This window comes from Mirounga leonina, unplaced genomic scaffold (genome assembly GCF_011800145.1).
Source record: "Mirounga leonina isolate KUSES-001 unplaced genomic scaffold, KU_Mleo_1.0 Mir_357, whole genome shotgun sequence".
Classification (NCBI taxonomy): domain Eukaryota; kingdom Metazoa; phylum Chordata; class Mammalia; order Carnivora; family Phocidae; genus Mirounga; species Mirounga leonina.
The window spans coordinates 1,737,983-1,756,404 of NW_023270702.1; the positions used below are offsets into that span (position 1 = coordinate 1,737,983).

An 18,422-nucleotide genomic window follows, 5' to 3' on the forward strand; every position below is an offset into this window, starting at 1 on the left:
TATATACATTATATGGGTCTACATTTTCGAGCTGAATAGACATAAAGAAAATGGTCTGACCTTTATTACTCAAGGAGAACTATTTTTTTAAATTTTTATTTATTCATGAGAGAGAGAGAGAGAGAGGCAGAGGGAGAAGCAGGCTCCCAAGGAGCAGGGAGCCCGATGCAGGACTCGCTCCCAGGACCCTGGGATCACAACCTGAGCCGAAGGCAGACGCCCAACCATCTGAGCCACCCAGGTGCCCAAGGAGAACTATTTTTAACATCTCCAAATTTCAAATATTTCCACAGAGTTGCTCCATTTATTGGAAAAAATACAAAATGCTACTTAAAAATTTAGTAATGCTTTCAAGTGAATTTGTATTTTAATAATCATAATAGTAATATACATATTTAATATCAACATATATACTTAAATTCATATATATATACATGTGTGTATATATATACACATATATAGAACATTGAAACCACACACACATATATATATAGAATATATCTATACACACACACATATACATATATACACACATATATACAGAACATTAAAACCAACCTTTTTTGTGGTTAGGACACTTAAGATCTACTCTCTTAGCAAATTTCAAGTATACAATACAATATCATTAACCATATTTACATTGCTGTAATTAGCTCTCTAGAACTTACTCATCTTGCATAACTGAAGCTTTGTACCCCTTGACTAACATCTCCCCATTTCACTATGTGAGATGATGGATATGTTAATTAGCTTGATTGTCGCTATTATTTCACAATGTATTTGTATATCAAAATATCAAGTCATACACCTTACATTTATACAATTTTTATCACTTATACTCAAAAAACATGGGGGAAAATTGAAAAAAAAAAAAACAACACAAAAATATCAAATGTAGGCACTGCAGCATGAGGCAGTGGAAGGAGGTCTTAACTGGGTGTCCATGAATCCAGCTAATTCCAGCTCTACCATTAGTCTATCCAAAGAAATTGTTAGAGATATTAGATAAGATCAAGCAGCTGATCTAATGCCAACTGAGTCTGCATGTGAGAATTTTGCTAACCATTTTCAGAATTCACTCCATCAACTTCCATATCTTTCTCTGATGGGATGACTCCCTCTTTTAACTTTACTGATCATAGTCTACTTGGGACTTTGGCCAGTGATGACCTAGGACATGGGATATTCCCCTTGTTGTTTTAGCAATAATCTCTGCCTCCCAGCCATGTCTTTCTTTATTTCAGTTTGGCCTACCTTCCAGGATGTTCAAAACTTATTCCTCCACTAAGAGTTATATGTAAAGACATGGCCTAGAACTTTAGATGAACATAAAGTCACTTATGATTTTATTTTTCTATAATGTAAGCTTTCAATATCATAATGAATATAAATCACTTTTTTCTTTGTTGAACATCATGTGAATGAGAAGAATCTTCTGTCTCTTAAAAAAAAACAAAAAAAACAAAAAACAAAACAATAACAACAACTCCTCTGAGACTCCATAAAAAATACACACAGACAGTGCACAAAACTACTGCTTCCTTAGTTCTCCCACCTGTCTTCTTGAGGTTTTACCTTTTAAAACATCCCCCCAGTATTATCCAGTTTGCTTCTTACTTTTGACTTTAAAGAGAAGAAACCAAGAAAAGTTTTTGTATGGCTGTAAACAATGAAGAGAGGTCATAAAAGAGGCACTTATTACCTTTCATATGTAGAGAGAATACACTGGAAAGGCTTAGTGCTTCAACTTCATGTGACACACTTCTGAGGAAATGGGCTCCCTCTCACTACAAATGGTCAGCATTGGCTGTAGTCAACTAAGGTAGAGATGAGTGCTCAGTGGTGATTAGACCATCTGGTCAACTAAGATAAGGATGAGCGCTCAGGGGCACTTGGGTGGCTCACAGTGCATCACACATCTGACTCTTGATTTTGGCTCAGGTCATGATCCCAGGGTCCCGGGATTGAGCCCCACATCGGGCTCACTGCATAGCAGGGACTCTGTGTGTCTCCCTCTGTTGTCCCTCCCCCTGCTCGTGCTCTCTCTCTCTAAAATAGATAAATAAATCCTTAAAAAAAAAAAAAAGATAAGTGCTCAGTTGTCTCCTTCCCTCTTTCCCACCAGCCCTCCTTTTCCTCCTCCTCTTTCTCTTTTTTGTGTACTTTTTTCTCTTTTTTTCTTTCACTGTTCAAGTTTTATTTGGTGTTTTACTTGGCATGACACTTGGATAGTTGGTTGCCTTGTTTACATGCAAATTTTTCTTTTTACATTATATGGCAAAGTATGCTAGCTACTCTGACACAAATAGTACATAAATAAGATCTTCAAGAGCAGTTTTGCACTATTGGATCTCTCTCTTTTCCTCCCCTACACATGTCTAACTCAAAATAGCATTTTGGAGATTTTTAGAGAAGGAGGAGTGCTGAAAAAAAATTGCTGAATAATAACCAGTTTTAGCTGATGCTTGAAATTTCACTATTAGAAAATCATTCTTCCCTGTAAGGCAATTTTTATCCAGGTTCTCCCTTTAAAATATTAAACTAACTTAACAAAACATTATGCATTATTATAAGAAAAAAAATTTAAATTAGCTAAGTTCCTGCCATGCTGCAAGTGACAACAAATGTCTTCTCTGGTAATAAGAGAATTAAATTTGTAATTAACTCTTCACTAATGGATTATAGTTCCTTTCTTGAAATAGCCTCAGGAGATACAATTTTTTCCCTATTGATTGTGAATATTTCTTTTTTTTTTTTTTTAAGATTTTATTTATTTATTTGACAGAGAGAGTGTGTGCACAAGCAGAGAGAGCAGCAGAGGGAGAGAGAGAAGCAGGCTCTCTACTGAGCAGGGAGTCAGATGCAGGACTCCATCCCAGGACCTGAGCCCATCATGACCAGCACCACTTTCAGCACACAGAGCTCCAGCAGAAGAAGAGGGGTAAGTAGGGAGGTCTCCATACCATAGCTCATACAAGCTGACTGCCGCACATCGACCAGTGTGGGTACGAAAGCCATTCACAAGAGTGCTCCCTCTACTGGAGGGGTAAAGAAACTTCAACATTATAGGCCTGGTACATGAAATTAGACATTATCACAAGTCTACTGAACTTCTGATTTGCAAACTTTCTTTCTACCATCTGATGCTAGGAATTGCCCATGACTTCAAAACAGATCTGCACTTACAGGGTGCAGCTACTGGCGTTCTGCAGGAGGCAAGTGAGGCTTATCTGGTGGGCTTTTCTGAAGACACCAACCTATGTGCTATCCATGTCAAACATGTCACAGTTATGCCAGAAAACATCCAGCTAGCACACCGCAGAAGTGCAGAATGTGATTAAGCACCATTATGATGAAAAACACTTCATTCTTTTAAAAAAAATTCTCTTCTTCCTCTTATTGATGGCTCTGAACATTAGATTTTTTTTTCCCCATGGGGTCAAGAGGTACCTAAGTATATGATTGCTAGTGGAAAAATAGGGGATAGAAATTAGGTATTGGCAGTTTTTCCATCTTCATTTGTGTGTGAATTTTTTATATAAATGTGGGGATAGGAAGCATTAATGCAAGTCAAATGTTTCAGTGAACACGCATTAGCAGTTCAACTTTATAATAATTATAAACAAGCCTGTTACATTTTTCTGGACAATGCCAGCATTTGGATTTTTTTACAACAGGAAATTTCTTATTGACGGCAACTACATGGTGTTTGTAGCATTTTTATCATACAGTAGATTCTATCCATTCACTATACTTTCCTGAGTTGTCCTATATGCAAGTACGTGTTTTTAATGTTGTCTGTCTTCTGTGCTGTTCTTGTAAATTTACTATTAAAATACATTAAACTATGAAAAAAGTTATACATGGTTTTTCAACTATGTGGGGGGTTGGCACCCCTAACTCCAATGTTGTTCAAGGGTCAACTATATTTGTTTTATAATCAGAGTTGGGTGCTCTACTTTATAACCAGAATTGATCAAATGTAACTATGGCACCCACCACCAACATAATGTTTGTAAAAATTAGAAAAAGAAAGGTTCCTTTTTACACTGTCTTGTTGTGTTCATTTATATGTGCAAATACATATATATATCTTCATTTTATTTATTATTTATTTCCTTACTATTCTCCAGACTACAAGCCACTCAAGGAAAGGAGCCATGTTTGTTTTGTTCATTGCTATATTCCTGTATGTTCAACACTGTAATTAAATGAGACAGTGATGTAAATGCCTCGATTCTATGCATATATATGTGTGTACACACACATATACATACATTCACACATATTATATATGTACAATATGTGTACATACACATATTACATATTTATACATACTACATCTATGTATATATAACCAAAACATATTTATATACATATATATATGTATATATGTATTTGTTGGTTTGCTTGTTTCAACTACACACTTAATTTTAGGAGTGTGGGAAGATAAAGGGTAAAAGGTGTGGAGGTAGGAACTAGTTCACAGCTAGGAATGTTATGAAATTCATACCTATTTCCCAAATCTTCACTATAAGCAATAGTTTTAGCATCTTTTATCCCTAAATCTCTATTTAGAATATTTTTAAAATAGCATATTTTCTAAATATTTCTACACTTTCTCTTAGAGGTAAGGACAGTCAGTTTACATGTACTATCAGTAAATCAGGGGAGGGGAAGCAAGAACAAATAACCATCTGTGTACAGCATATAGTAGATTATCATCCCCCTAGTAAACATTAGCCAGGTGGAGAGGAAAGTGCATAGGCTTTAGGGTGAGGCGGATTCAGAATTAGATGCAGGCTAGAACACACTTTCTATATGAAAGCCTTGGTCAAATCACTCTGACCTTCAGTTTCCTCTTTGGGAAAAAAGGGATGATAAAATCCATCTCAATGAATGTTGTGGGGATTAAATGGGAAAACATCCAGTGTAATTCATAACATATGGTAGGTCAATAATTGTCCCCTTCGTTTTTCTCACCCTTGTCAAGGAAGATGTGCTTTTCTAAATAGATTTGATTACATTGTTCATCATTGTCCTGATAAATCTTTAAACAGAGGGTCACTATATTTAACAGCTTGCAAAAATCTCTATTAAAGTATCACTCTCGGGGCGCCTGGGTGGCTCAATCTGTTGGGTGGCTGCCTTCAGCTCAGGTCATGATCCTGGGATCAAGCCCCGCATTGGGCTCCTTGCTCAGCAGGGAGTCTCCTTCCCCTCTCCTTCTGCCTGCCATTCCCCCTGCTTGTGCTTGCACTCTCTCTCTCCCTCTCCCCCTCTCTGTGTCAAATAAATAAATAAAATCTTTAAAAAAATTAAGTATCACTCTCTGTTGTAATTGTTCACTCGAGGACTGGCTACAGGTCTACACTCTGAACATCTCCAGGGCCACATTATGTCTGTTCATCTCTGTATCCCACTAGCTCTGTGCCTGGCACATAGTGGGTACTCAATAAATGTTCATTAAGCAAATATATTATAAGGAGAACATAGAGTATATGAAAGGACTGAACTGACATCATTATAAAATTCACTAGGGTCCCCTAGGTAGTCATTTCCAAACTTGGCTGCACATCAAAATGATGTGAAGAACTTGTGAAAATTTGAGGTAACAGCTACTTGCAATCCTCTGTACCCAACAAATTAACAGAATTTAAACCTGGAGGTTATGGGGCAAAATAATTCATTTTTGTTTTTGTTTTTTAAATATCCTGGGTAATTTTGATGACCCCCCAGGTTTGGAAGCCCTTGTCTAGTGATAGGTAGTTACCAAATCATGCTTCTTAGGCTGGCTGCACCAAAACCATCTGGAGTGGGGGCAGCTTTACGAAATGCAGGTTGTGCAAAACAAGGGAACCCAAATCTCTGGGAATGTTCCTAATGATCTGCATTTTTCATGTACCAGAAAAATTTGGATCTATACCAGGAAATTTGTGAACCTGCATGCTAAGCTGCTAAGCGATTGGAAGATTCTCAACTTCTTAAAACTGAGAACAGGAAGTTAATTAAGTGATTATTTCCCCAATGAAGAGCAGAGCCCTTAGAATCTGCAGAGGAGGTTTTCTTCAAAATAAGCATCACCTTTCAAATTCTAATGTGCCTTGGATGGGGAAAGGGGAGAGTCTCTGTTGAATTGTGAAGAGTTTTGGGAGGATTATGATCATCTGCCCCATATGTAGCTTTAGAAGCCACTTTGTTTCAGAATTTTAACACATCTAGGAAAATACCATGTGAGGTGTGGTTTAGAAAGTTTTGCCTTTTTGCTAAGAAGACTTTACTAAAGAAACGTTACTTTATATTTTAATTTGTAACTAGTGTGCAAATGGGATAAATCAGTAGCAAAATTTGTTTTGCAAAGACCAATGCTTGTCTTTAAAAAAAAATGCCATCTTTCCTAATAAAGATGCAAAAAAAAAAAAAAAAGAGCCTCTATTGATTGACTCAAGAAAGATCTGCAATTTTCTATACCTACCTGACTTAATTTTAAGACTTCTAATTCTTCCCAGTTTTTTACCTATTGGCTTAGGAATAAACCCACCGTCAGCCTTTGCAATGAAAACTCAGTCCAGAGCTGGTGAAAAACAATGGAGCAACCTAACATTGTGCATTAACTTGTGAAGTCTCTTATGATGCAGGAGTGATTGCCCTGTTTTCAATGAAAATCTAAAAGTGCTTCCTAGCAGCCCCTTGGGATAAGTGAAGAATATAATGTTTAGTAGTTTTCCTTCAGAAGGTCAGAGTAGGTATGTTCCTCCAAATCTCTCTGACAGCAAGTCTTTTATCTTTTCAATTTTTCTCAAAAAAAAGTTTAGAGATATAAATATGATGTATATTATAAACAAACATGTTAGTGACAATGTATTACCATGGCTAATAAAGTTAAATACACATGGTATTTCTTGGCAGTATGACACATGTCTATGTCATTGACAGATGTATATATAGAGATACATAGATACATTTACTAAAATATATATATATACACACACCTATATATGTAGAACTTGGTACCAGGGATATATATCACCAATATTTTTGGAATTTTGACATTCTTTGGCCATTTCTTCCTATGAAATTCTAAATATATCATAAAGCATTTGTAAATAGTGAAGTAACTTAAAGTCATTTTTGTTTTGAGAATGTGACATTTGACAATGATCTCCTAAAATAATTGGAAGCATCCCAGGGTATTCAAGATAAGTAAAGACTACATGGGGAGAACTCTGCACTGGAAATTGTTCCTCAAATGAAAGGTACAAATGAGTTTCTCTGCTAGTTGCTTTATCTAGCCTGATAATTCAATAGCAATAAATGTTGTAAAGTCCATGCAATAAAGCCTTGGCTTGCCATCATTCCTGCAGCCTTATTGTAAGACTAGTGTATAAGTGGAAATATATTGAAAGAGGGTTTATTTCCAAGTTCTAGGGTAAAATTTACTAAATGGTATTTAAGTAGTTGAAAGATGTGAAAGTGGATTATTTCTTGGAGATGTGTTTATATACTTGTCCTAGCCTTCTCTTTCTCTCCTTCCAAGTGCATGTTATTGTTAGGTAAATCAGAGTCAGTGCTGCATTTTAGGATCTGGGAAATGAGAGGCAAAGAGGCAATATCTAATCTATTATGGAAATATCTAGATATCTGGCTTCTAACCAGATATCTTTTCTCCTAGTCTGTAGCTTGGGTTTTCTTTCTCTCAACAGGATCTTTCACAAAGCAAGTTTAGTTTTGATAAAGTCTAATTTTATTGACTTTTTCATTTATGGATTGTGCTTTAGGTGTCACATGTAAGAAATCTTCACCAATCCCCACCTCCTAAAATTTTTTTCCTATATTTTCTTCTTAAAGTTTTAGGGTTTTACATTTAAATCTGTGATCTATTTTTATTTATTTGAGAGAGTGCACGTAGGGTGTTTCACGGAGGGAGAGGGAGAGTCTCAAGCAGACTCTGTGCTGAGCACAGAGCCTGACACTGGGTTCAATTCCATTACCCTGAGATCATGACCCCAGTGGAAATCAAGAGCCAGATGCTTAGCCGACCGAGCCACCAAGGCGCCCCAAATCTATGATTTATTTTGAGTTAATTTTTGATTAAATTGTTTTAATTTAAGGTCCCAATATATGTATTTGCCTATAAATGTCCAATTCCTCTAGCACCATTTATTGAAAAGACTATCCTACATCCATTGAATTGCGTTTGCATCTTTGTAAAAATTGAGTTGACCATTGTATTCTCCTGTTGTTGTCAAAAAATCACCACAAACTTGGTGGCTTAAAACAACAGCAAATTATTCTCTTAAACCTCTGGAGGTCTGAAATACAACAATTGGTCTTACTGTACTAATTCAAGTATTGTGGGAGCTGTATTCTTTCTAGAGGTTCTAAGGGAGGTTTTTTATTTGTTTGTTTGAAGAGGCCACCTGCATTCACTGGCTCCATCTTCAAAGCTAGCAACATAACGTCTTCAAATCTCTTTTTGATTTTAACTCTTCTGCTTCCCTTTTCCACTTATAAAGACCCCTGAAATTACATTGTGCTCACTTGTAAAATCCAGGATAATCTTTCCTTCTCAAGATCCTTAATTTAATCACACTCGCAAAGTCCCTTTTTACCATGTAATCTACCATATCACAGTTTTGAAAATTGGATGCCTTTGTGGGAGGCCATTATTCTGCTGACTGTAGTTGTACTTCTGTGGGTCTATTTCTGGGTTCTCTGTTCTGTTCCCCTGATTTATGGATCCATCCCTCTGCCATATTATACCAGTCTTAATTACCTTGGCTAAATAATAAGTCTTAAAATCAGGTAGACTGATTCCTCCCACTATATTCTTCTGTTTCAAAATTATTTGAGCTATTGGGATTCCTTCGACTATCTATATAAATTTTAGAATAATCTTGTCTATATCTATGTATCTATGAAAAATCTTGCTGAGATTTAGAAAAATAATTGTGTTAAACCTCTATATCAATTTGGAGGAGATCTGACATCTTTAATATGATGAGTCTTCTAATCCATGAACAGGGTATGTCTCTCTGTTGATTTCTTTTCCTCAGCATTTTGTAATTTAGCATTCAAGGACTTTACATATTTTGTTATGTTTACAACTAAATGTTTCATTCTTTGTGAGCAATTATAAATAGCATTTAATTTTGGTTTTCATGAGCACATTCCTTATATACAGAAATACAAATAATTTTTATATGTTAATCTTATATCCTATGACCCTACCGAACTTGCTTATTAGTTTTAAAGGTTTGTTTTTGTTACCGATTCCTTGGGATTTTTATGTCATCTGCAAGTAGGGATAGATCTTTTCTGATTTGTATGCCTCTTATTTCCTTTTCTTGCCTTTATTGCTCTGGCTAGAAATTCAGTACTCTGTTGAATAAAAGTGGTGAGATAGGAAATCCTTGCCTTCTTCCTGATCTTAGGGGAAATTTCCTCTTTATTCCCAGTTTTCTTAGAGTTTTTATCATAAATTTGTGTTGAATTTCATAAAATGCTTTCTCTGCACTAAATGACCTAGTCATATGATTTTTCTTCTTTAGTTGTTAATATGATGGCATATATTAATTGATTTTTGAGTGTTGGACCAGTTTTGCTTTTTGAGAAATTTGTTCATCTATATTGTCAAATTTATGCATGTAGAGTTGTTGGTAGTATTTCATTTTATAGTTATCTATGATATTTTATTTACTTACTTAGAATATATTATTTTATTATAAATATCTCCTTGGAGTATCTGAGATATGCATCATTTAGTTGATCCTTTTCAAAAAGGTGAGTAGCCAGTGTTGAATAGAAAAATGAAAAACTGTTTTATTCGACCTTTGGTATAGATAGTACAATTAGATATGGCAAAAAGTTTTTATAAGTCCTGACAGCCAGAAGTATTTTGCAAAAGCTTTTTAGATTACATTCTAATCCTTTATACAAAAGACAACCAGATTCTTTTCACAATATATGATACATATAAATTTACTTTTACCTTTGTATTCTGAATATCCCAACTATATCAACTCACTATCTCCCTTCAAAAAACTATAACCCATCTTATTAAAGATGAAAATATATTAGTATTAACAATGATTAGATGTAGCTGTATTTTTTATAGGAATTCTATTTCATAACAAATCACAGAGTGACATAGTTTCATGTTCTGCAGAGTTTTGATTTCTTATTATCATTTACACTTATTTTCAGTGTTGCCTAAGGCAAAGTTGTTGCCTTGGTAGCACAAAAAATGTACACTTTTATTCTAGGCCAGAAAAGCTGAAATTCTTGTAGCTTTATACTATGCTCCTTTTGATGAGTATCTCAAGATGGGGATGGCAGGTATAGTGTCTTCGTGCTCTTGCTCACCATTTCTGTACCAATGGAGACATATCTCATTAATCAGCCAGAGCAGTCTGCTCCAGAGAGTAAGGCAAAAGATTGTTATTCATTTTAACATAATCTTTCAGGCAACCATTTCCTAAGCAGCAACCTTACCTACAAGATGAAGCTCACCAGCCTTCCCTATCCTGTATGTTTTATGAGGAAATTATTTAAAAATAAAATGAAATAAAAAGCATGAAACTATTAGTTTCCACCTGAAACTTATGGATGGTCATTGATAGGTACCTTTTAAACAAAAGATTATTTGGAAATGAAAGCTTTTATTTTTTTTAAAGATTTAATTATTTATTTGACAGAGAGAGACACAGCGAGAGAGAGGGAACACAAGCAGGGGGAGTGGGAGAGGGAGAAGCAGGCTTCCCGCCGAGCAGGGAGCCCGATGCGGGACTCGATCCCAGGACCCTGGGATCATGACCTGAGCCGAAGGCAGACACTTAACGACTGAGCCACCCAGGCGCCCCTGATAGCTTCTATTAAAGTATATAATAGACTGACAGCAGAAAAATATTACTGTAATACCATTACTTTTATAGCCATTCTGCACAAAATATGCTGAAAACTGTATGTTGTCAGATTTCAAATTAATCTGTGGTTCTCTATGGTTCAAAATTGATATTTTTAAATAGTGAAAGCACTGGTTTATTATTATGATTCTTATTATGATTCTGACTACTATAATTTTAAAAAGGTTTATCTTAAATAGGATACTGTAGTAATCATATTTATTCATTCATTCATTCCACAAATATTTCTTGAACACAATAAATGTCAGCCACTGTTTTTAGCTCCAAAGATAACTGGGAAACAAGAAAGTCAAAGTTCTGCTCCCATGAGGGATGATAAAGACAGCTAGAAATGTACAGACAAACATCCATACATAACTTTACACAGAGTACAGAGATAGGTGGTTAGCTAGAGAACACTTGGTAACTAATTTAGATTTTTGGGTGAGGGGTGGCTTCTCAAAGAAGCTGATAATGTGATCAGAGACATGAATTACATAAAGGACTCAGCTTTGTGAAGCTGGGACAGGGAATGAACATTCCATGCAGGCAGAGCTGACTACATAATTTGTGGGGCCCCTTGCAAAAAGAAAATGTGGAACCCCTTGTTCTAAAAGCAGAAAAAAAATACCATTAAATGTGCTAAAATATAAAGCTTTCTCATTTCTTCTATGGTCTTTCATCGGACTTGATATAGTGTTTTTTATTTGTTATATTAATATTATGATATATTAATGTTATTCTCAGCAAAGAAAATTAAAATTTATAATTATTAAATAAATGTTACCATTCATCTTTATATTGTGTCATGCCAGTTTTAAATGCAAAAGTAAGAGAATTTAACTCACAGGTGGTATCTCCTCACAGATGGCATCATGAATATTGCACAATTTTTTATTTCAGAGCTTGTATATACATATATCTTTAACTCATAGCAGAAGCATTGTACAAAATTGATTCAACTATTTTTCTCAGCTGCTTTTTTTACTTTTTTTTTTTAAATTTTTTTTGTGGAACAAGAACTAAGTTTATTTGTTCATTTCTTGCACTTGAAGTATTCCTCGATGACATCCTTCGCCTGAGACTCTTTGCCATAGTCCTTAACCACCACACAACTGCAACCAACCACTTTATGGGGTTTTCCCTCTCCGTCAATTTTACAGAGGCCTACCCATTCCCCTAGTTTCTTGTTGTCATCAACCTTGATTAGGTTGATTTGGTGTTCAACACAAAGGGCCTCCACCAGCTTGACATACATAGCTCATCACAGTTGGATGCAAGCACACAAAGATGGGCCTGGCGCTTGTCTAAGGCTTTGGCAGCTTCGCGAATTCCACGTGCTAGGCCATCCTGGATGAGGGCGGTCTTCAGCACCTCTTGTAAAGCAGTATTAACGTCCATTACACCTCCAGCATCAATGCCTTCCTCGGCCATGGCGGTGGATCACGAGTGTAGCCGAATCTTGACTGCACGCGACCTTCCGCCTCCGCATGACTGGGCGGCGGCAGGGAAAGAGCTGTTTTTTTACTTCTTGATAGGCACACATTCTATAAACGTTCTCCACCTTGAGCTTAACTTAAAAGTAAGGAAGGACTAAATGAAGATGAACATGGGTTAGATATCCTATTTCTCTCTTTCTATCTCATGATTCTCACTGTAGGTGGTTAGCTAATACTGGGAAGACACATGAGCAAGAAGGGTTATGGATAGGGCTCTTTGATTATCCATGCTTCTTAAAACATCACTGCTTCCTTTCAATGTTTGAAGCAAGTTCTGGTTCTCAATAGAAGGTGTGCCATCTCAGAGCTGGCAGTGTGCCTGCTTACTAGACACGCTTACCTTGTACTCACTTTGAGTCATATTGAACCTTTACTACACACTGTAGGTCTATCAGAATTCTGTGGTCATGGGGCCCTGTAAGTGCTACATGCAAATGAGGTGGCAACGAATGATGGAAATATTATATGTATTTCCTCTGCTCACCCATGTGCTCCACCGTGCCACTAAATTTCACTTACAAAACACAAGTTAAAAGATAAAATTATTTAAAAATTTGAGATTGCATCAGTAGGGCATTAAACCAAGTATGGGGCCCTCTTGATAACAGGGCTCTATGTGATTCCACAGGTCATACACCCATGAATCCGGCCTTCCAGGCAGATCAAGAACTTGTGTGAAGGCCTGAAAGCAGAAATGAACTTGTCACTTTTTAAATGAGAAAGCAGGCCATTGAAGCTTGGTGGGTGGAGAATGGAGGAGATGAGGTCAATGAGGAAGGAACTAACAGATGACATAGGGCTTTGTTTGCCAGGCTAAGAAGTCTGATGTTTACTCTAATTTTGATTGGAAGCCATTGGAATATTGTAAACTAGGAACATCATGATCTGATTTACATTTTTAAAAGATCACTCTCCTTTGGAATATGAAGTAGTCCCAGAGAGGTAGTGATTTGAACTATGGTGGAAAGAGTATAGATGGAGAGATGTGCAAAATTTAGGATATGTTTTAGAAGTTGAGTGAACTTGGCTTCTATTGGGTTAGGTGTATGGTATGAGGGGAAAGAGCAAGAAGAGATAATTAAGGTGTTTTTTTTTTCCTTGTTCAGTGAGGTGAGGAAGTCTAGTAGTAGAACAGGTTTGATGGATATAGGAAATTTCTTTTGTCCAAGGTGAGTCTGAGTTGCCTGCTAAAACTCCAAGTGATTTTGCCAAATTGGCTATTTAATGTAAGGCCTAACAGTTGGTGAATAAATAAATATAGCTTAAAGTAACATATAGAGCAAACTTAGAGAATTATAAGTTATTCGCCATTTTTCTCTGTAGGAGAGGTGACTGGCTCTTCTTCAGATGGTCAGTTTCAGTGCACAAGCTAACAAGGTCACAAATAAAATCTTCCTTTTCTTTGCTCCTCTTAATAATGGGTTACTGTACATACCAAGGAAGATGTGTAGGTTCATCCATTAGAGAAGAAACAAAATCTTATTAGCAGCAAGTCACATAGATTCTGGTTTTGTGAAGGTGGTCTAAAATTTTGTTTCAGTAATTACTGGCAGCTCACATATTACTCCAACAGAAATAGCCTCAGATGAGGTTCCAGAGGTCCTTTACTTTTGTTAGTCTTCTCTGTACTTTTATTTCTCTGCTTTTTGGATCTCAATTAAATGTCAAAATCAATGGGCTTAGGCTGACCCTGTGAGGTCACAACCAGAAGACTAGTATCTTGACTTCATCTTTAGCCACTTGTGTTGCAGTTACTCATGCTTAGTGAGAGTTTGCTTGGGCTGTTTGGGATTTGCAGGAGTGACATTAGAACAGTAATGCCCCATTCTCTCACTGACATCCATCACTTCTCATCCCATAGCATCTATGAACTCTTATATGAAAAATCACTTTCCTACCACAGATGAAGATGTGAAAGGAGAAAGGGTGATGGGAGAGAGCATCCTATTATGCCTCATAGCTACCATGAGAGCATCCATCAAATGCTAGCCATTTCTATACTTTGTTTTTAAACCTTAGATACATATGCAGGGTAAATGGTGTATTTCCTCATTTTGCAGATCATATCGCTGGTAAATTTCATCTTAGGGAATCAAATTCATACTGTCAAGTGACAAAATCTGTGTTCTTTCCATTATACAATACTGCCTCTGTAAAAAAAACTCTGCCATGTGAAATTTTCCTTTTTACATACCAAATATCCATCTGCTTTTGTGTTCTAACTGGGCTCACTAGAATGTTACTTTTATAGACTAATTCAATATCTAATTTTACAAATGAGAAAACCAAAGCACAGAGGGATTTGCAGACCTATCCAATGCCACATAATAAACACATTTAATAATAGTAGCTTAATAGTGTTAGATACTAATTATTTAATAAGATTTACAATTTGTCCTGGTTAATCAGCAATAGATGTAAGAAGGGATTGAAAGTTAAACTTCACTTTTCCCCAAACCTCTATATAAAATACAAGTTTTTATTTTGCATCGTTTAAATGAATCGTGGTGGATAAATGCAATCAGAGATAGGACTAGATTGTAGTGTGTCTTCTACTTAGCCTAATTCTACATCTACTTGTCCTTATTATTTATGAAAATTGGTTCAAGTGTAATCTCATTGTTGTTCTCAAATGGAAGCAAACATCAGAAATTATATACCCAACATGCAAATGGCATTTTCTTTCTGAACACAAAACAAGGAAAGGATACCACAGAACTTTCCTGTAACACAAATTAAATTGACATGATTTACTTGGGACTATAGCAGAATCCACAAGGACTTGGATATTTTTTAATATCTGCAATTAGATATAATGTTAGTCACTGTGTGAATGAGGCTAGGAAAGAGGGTTTTTCAGATATTGTACAGCATGAAATAAAACTAGAATTCACTTCATTAAGGAAAGAGGTTAAAAAAAAAATCACTTTTTTTTTTTTTTTTTTTTTTAGTGTCTCCAAAGATTTCTGAGACCTAGATAAGCTGTTAACAGTGTTTCAAAGCTTCGTAATATTTAGGTGTTAACTCTACAGGATGGGAACTACTTGGTTAGAAAAATAGGAAGAATAGGCAATATTTTGCAGCACTGTGGAATTCATCAGGACCAAAGTGGCCGAATGCAGCTAAGCATAACATAGTTTTAGTGGCTTATGTAAAATATGCTAATTTGTCCAGATCTTAATTGGAAAAATCTATTCTTCTATGAGAGAAATTATACTGTTCAAGGCAGAATGCAAGAGGTAGATAGAACATCAAGTAATGATGCCTAATCTAGATGCCAAGGGAAATGTGTAAAGACTGAAGGGTGAGTAAAAAATTGGAAGAGAAATATGTGCTCATACTGTACTCTTCAGTGAATAAAGGTTGTATGTCTCTGTAAGGAGAGACATGTATGAAGTATTTAAAGCTGAAAGTCTTTAAATAAGCAATTCGCCAACAAATATATCTCAAGAATCTGTGTGCTCACAACTGTGATCGGTCCAGTGGGAAATACAATGGCCTATGCATGCTTCCTGCCTTCAAGGAGTGCCCAGGGAAGTCACAAGTAGAAGATGCTGCAACGGTGAGCCATAAAAGGTACAGCCAACATAAACAATAATACCCGCCCCCCCCAAAAAAATGTATTTTCCCACTAAGGCCAAATGTACTTCACAGAGCCATTTTGTATTCAGCTTTATAATGTCTAATATGATAACTGTTTTGGAAAATCCTTTGATGAATATCCAGAGCACTTTGTGTGGATGCGGTAGCTGTGTGACTGGGGCAAATACTCCTTCTCTCTGTGTTTGCACGTGTAAAATGGGGATAAATAACAGAACTTTCTTGTACTATTGTGAGATTGAAAAAAAAATGTACAAAAAGTGCTTAGCCTGATCAGAAGTCCTCTCATTCGGTATGAGTCGTTGTTGTCACCATCATCATCACTCTGCAAAACTTGCACAGACATGTTGTTAACGGATAGAGTTGAATGAGAATAAGAATAGAAGTGTCCTCCTTTTTTGCAGCAGTATCTCTTCTGGGGAAAACTGCAACTGTGTACATATCTTAATAGGGAACACTAATATCTGACATTGCAATTGCAATCACTCAAAAAAAAGAGTTGTTTATAATTCCGTTCAATAAACAATCACTGAGTGTGTGAATATGGCAGGCATGGTAGTAGGCATGAGCATACGAAGATAAATAAAATACATCCCACTCTCAAGGACTTTAGAGTATAAAGGGAGATTCTGACATTTAGTAGCTTGTGATCAGCACTCTGCTAGAGCCATTACAGAGTGCTATGGAGGCAGATTGGATGTAGGCCTATCCTAGTCTGGAGGAGAAAGGAAGCATCTGTGAAGATTTCTTGGAAGAATTATGCAATGGATGAGTTATATTTAGATGAAGGGGATTGCAGAACAAAGCAAGGAGGCTTGCATAGGCATTGTGTTTTGAGGGAACTATAAGTAGTTTTGAGAACCTGGACTAAAGTGTAGTGTAGCGGACTTGAAAGGAAAAGAATGTACAAATGTCAGCAAGCAACTCATGAAAGGATACATGAATGAGGAAATAAGTGAGTAAAGTAGGCTCTGGTCCCACACTGATCTAAAAGTGAGAGGCAGTGTGGGCTATGGAGTAAAAAGTCAGATAGCAGAGAAACTATGGAAGCTTCTAGCTTTTAGCACATTGGGCTGAGGGAGAGACTAAGTCACCACTCAAAGGTTCATTTACTCCCATGTAAAGCAATCCTAGCTGAAGCCTGATTACATTCTTTGGATTTCCATTTCTTATTCAGTCATCAGAATTAACGACTGGCTATGGCCTAACATAGCCTTCTATGCAAGATCAAGGAATCTGAACTTGACCAAATAAAAAATAAAGTAATTAAAAGCTTAAAGTATAAAAACAATATATGTCACCTTACATTTTGGAAATCCCCCATGTATCAGCATGTTTCTGGATACAATTCAAATGTATAGAAGATTATATTAGGAAGTAGCTGAAGGCTCCAAGTACAGTGACAAGACTTGCCTGAGTACAAGCAAGAGAAAGTGAGAACCTGAACTAGGTCAGCTGCAGTGGATGTGGACTGTAGGTAAGCCAAAGAAAGATGCTTATGAGACAAATCATTAGGACTCATGACCAATACAGAGAGCTGAAGAGAGAGGACAGGTTCTATGTGCTTTGGCTTATTTCTGATTTGTTGAATATTCTGGTAATTTGAAGTCCAATTGACTTAACCATTTAGGATCAGCCCCATCTCTTCAATGTGGAAGTGGATTCTACAACCCCATTTGGACTGTACCATCTTTCTCTTAAAGATGCTCTAGCAGCAGATCATGGGGATCATACCAGTTTTACCTCCATTATCATGGACTATGAGAAAGTAGTATTATAATATTTGTATTCTCTATTTTGCATCAATCTCCTTGACTAGATCTTGTCCCTACATACACATATATATGTACATATGATTATGACATAACCTCATGATGAAGACTTGAGAACATTTGAAAATCATCAAAGGAGTAAAAATAATTACAGAACAATTCTACTCATATCTAAATGCTGAAAGGAGCTCAGTCAAACACATAATTATTGACCAACTAGGACCTTTACACAGTGCTTATGTTTCCATATAATTCATGTTCAGTATGAAATTCCATGACAACGTTTAAAAGCCATGAAGTCTCTCTGTTTTTATTTTTATATCAATTTTTGTTCAGGTGATATGTGGGAAGCAGTAAGTGCAGGTCTGGATTAAGAAAAGTAGAGTAGGAGTGCCTGGGTAGCTCAGTCAGTTAAGCATCTGCCTTTGGCTCAGGTAATGATCCCAGGGTCCTGGGATCGAGCCCCTCATTTGTCTCCTGCTCAGCAGGGAGGCTGCTTCTCCCTCTCCCTCTGACCCCCTCCCCATTCATGCTCTCTCTCTCTGAAAGAAAGAAAGAAAGAAAGAAAGAAAGAAAGAAAGAAAGAAAGAAAGGGCAAGAGGAAGGGAAGGGAAGGGAAGGGAAGGGAAGGGAAGGGAAGGGAAGGG

The 18,422-nt window shown here is 36.5% G+C and overlaps 1 pseudogene; it reads right to left on the reverse strand.

Annotated features, from left to right (window-relative positions):
• Positions 1–11,919: 11,919 nt before the first annotated feature.
• LOC118027009 lies at positions 11,920–12,412 on the reverse strand (annotated as a pseudogene).
• Between the last annotated feature and the right edge of the window lie 6,010 nt (positions 12,413–18,422).